The sequence below is a fragment of the Microcebus murinus genome, chromosome 15, assembly GCF_040939455.1.
Source record: "Microcebus murinus isolate Inina chromosome 15, M.murinus_Inina_mat1.0, whole genome shotgun sequence".
Lineage (NCBI taxonomy): Eukaryota > Metazoa > Chordata > Mammalia > Primates > Cheirogaleidae > Microcebus > Microcebus murinus.
The window spans coordinates 25,834,503-25,837,536 of NC_134118.1; the positions used below are offsets into that span (position 1 = coordinate 25,834,503).

Here is a 3,034-nt window from a genome sequence, read left to right on the forward strand (position 1 = left end):
GTGACAGTCATGCGTAACACCGTGGTTAAGTAAAGAGAGAAAATGGGCAGGGGTGTCATAGAAGTATGCAAAGATTTAATGATTCTAATAATCCTTAGCCCTTTTGAGAAACTATAGTTGAAAAATATATAGTAAATATTTCTGTAATTTGGTGGTTTCAGTCCATTATAGTGATCATCATTCCATTCATGCATTCAAATAACTGTTGTTTCTGATCACTGAAAACCAGATTTTGCAAAACTAGTCATTGCTCAACAAGGTTATGATACTACAAATTCCTTAGACTAAAAATTGTAGCTTAAATCTGTAAAGGTTAAGGCAAAACATACTTGTTATTCATTATTACTTTTTTTTTTTTTTTTTTTTTTTTTGAGACAGAGTCTCACTTTGTTGTCCAGGCTAGAGTGAGTGCCGTGGCGTCAGCCTAGCTCACAGCAACCTCAAACTCCTGGGCTCGATTGATCCTTCCGCCTCAGCCTCCCGAGTAGCTGGACTACAGGCATGCGCCACCATGCCCGGCTAATTTTTTCTATATATATATCAGTTGGCCAATTAATTTCTTTCTATTTATAGTAGAGACGGGTCTCGCTCAGGCTGGTTTTGAACTCCTGACCTTGAGCAATCCGCCCGCCTCGGCCTCCCAAGAGCTAGGATTACAGGCGTGAGCCACAGCGCCCGGCCCATTATTACTTTTTTAGATCTAATAAGACTACACTACTGTATACAATCAGGTATATTATCGTGTATAGTTAATTCCAGTTACCACATTTTATATTTATTGGTCATCAACAGCACAAATTTTATGCTCCAAAAGAAATATATTGATTTATCAAAATGGTTACATTTCATTTTCTTTTAAAGACAGATCAACTAAATTGGTGGAAGAACTGGCTTTTCTTGATATCTCATTTGCAAATTACTCATACAAATTTATCAGAGAATTATACATTTTACCCAACATCAAACAATCCACAAAAAGTTTCCAAGATAGATGCAATTCTTGTTCAATTTCTAAAAATAAATAAAGGTTTTCTAATTGAAAGCATTTACATTCCTAGCTCTCTAAAGTAAACATTTAAAAGAAAATACAAAAAATGATCTCTTGGATTTTGAATACTTCACTTAGTTACACAAAGTATTTTCTGTTCCAACATTTTCTCAAATTCAAAAGATATTCACTTCCTAACAACATGACAAACAGAATCTCCATTTCAAACCGTTCAGTCTGCTTCCATGGCAACACTGCGGGATTCCTAGGCTACCATAAATCACATTAGTTGACTGTGGAAATTCTCAATCTTCTTTACGTCTTGAGGTGGGTCTGTTCTGTACATTAAACAAACGAAATCATCTGTTACATTAATACACACACTCCCATCCGAATGCCTATATTTGAGAACCACATGTGCCTTCATAGGGTCGGTGAAGTGGAGCTGCTCGGCCGCGCGGCTGAACTCTTCCCAGGGCTGCGACTGGGGCATCATGGCCGCGGGCTGAACGGGAGAGAGGCGAGACCGCGGACCGAGCCGCCGACCTGCCTGCACCCCGCCCGCCCGCGGCCGCCCGCCGGCCCAGCGGCCCCAGCACCCCTGAGGGGGGCTGTTTTTCTTTCTTATCGTCAGTTTGGTTTTTTTCCTACTTAGTTTATTTCTATCACTATTCCTATATTATGATGTTGATGTTAAACCTAGGCTGAATTTTTATTACTTTACTTTTCATTTCTAGAATGTATAGTTTATTCTTTTTATATCTATTTCAACTCTTTGGTGACATCCCATGGGTTCATCTGTTTTCTCCATATTTTCCTCAAACAAGTTAATCATAGTCGTGTTCAAATATTTATTTGCTAACTTTAAAATCTGGATTATCTAGGAATCACTTTCTAGGGCCTCCTAAAAAAAATCTTGATTATTGATCATATGGTTTCCTTGCTTCTTCTCACATCTAGAAAAGTTTTATTATATACCGGAGTTTGTGTAAGTGGAGAGGGAGGCATCGGATGATGTTATTTTCCACCAAGGGGCTTTCTCCCTTAGGTAGGTCAGGCAGGGGGCTTCTTTTTCTTCCACTTCACTATCTTCTACCCCTCCTCCCATAACCCCTCACATACCAACTACGATAAGCGTTTTGATTCTTTCATCTTGCTAAATTCTTCTAAATTTACCCTTGTCCTCTATCTATATGTACATTTTGTTTTTTTTAATTTCAAGAATTCACCCCAATCATCCACCTCTAAGTTTTCATTAAAATGAAATAACATCCAATATAGAGTGAAATACATGCTAAAATAGGATTGCAAATAAAGAGCTTCTAGAACCCACATGAAAGAATAGCCAGATAAAACAGGGAGGAACAAGAGCAGTTTCCAGGAAGAATATTTCAACTGGGCCTTGAGTATTTTAGTGTTATTTTTATGGGATAAACATCTTCATCTGAGAGAACATCATAAGCAAGGGCATGCAGTTAGGAAAGATAACAATTATCAAAGATCTACTGTATGTCAGGGACAATGCTGTATATTTAATATTTCTTACCTAATTTAACTTTTACAATAACTCTTCAATGTAATTTTTCTCCCAAGTGATAGTAAATGAGGTTTTCTAATTTTTAAGCCTGCAGTGATTGTATCTGAGCTGGAGTTTGAGCCATTCTCCAAAGGCTATTCTTTCCCTTTATTCCAATTTATTTTCCAGAGATAATTTACTTTTTCATTGTTTATGGGAAATGGTCAGTAGTATAATACATTTGGAGCATAAAATAAGCAGGAGGTCTCTAGATAGAACTGGAAATGCAAAGTTGGTCCAGAACCAACATCCACATTAAAAAATGTACATGTATTTCTCTAAGCAATAAAGACCACTTCAGAACTTGAAGTACCAGCATGATAACACCTGTACTTTAGAAAAGCTCCTGTTTTAGCAAACGAGAGGTGATTTGAAGTAGTGAGACACTAGAGATTAACAAATGAACAGGCCCTTGTAACAAATCATAAAAGAGTTTAATCAGCTACTGGGCTAGGGCAAGAGCATTGGAA

The 3,034-nt window shown here is 37.5% G+C and overlaps 1 pseudogene; it reads right to left on the reverse strand.

Moving 5' to 3' along the window:
- Nucleotides 1-349: 349 nt before the first annotated feature.
- On the reverse strand, nucleotides 350-2,090 carry LOC142876403 (signal recognition particle 9 kDa protein pseudogene; annotated as a pseudogene).
- Nucleotides 2,091-3,034: the final 944 nt, after the last annotated feature.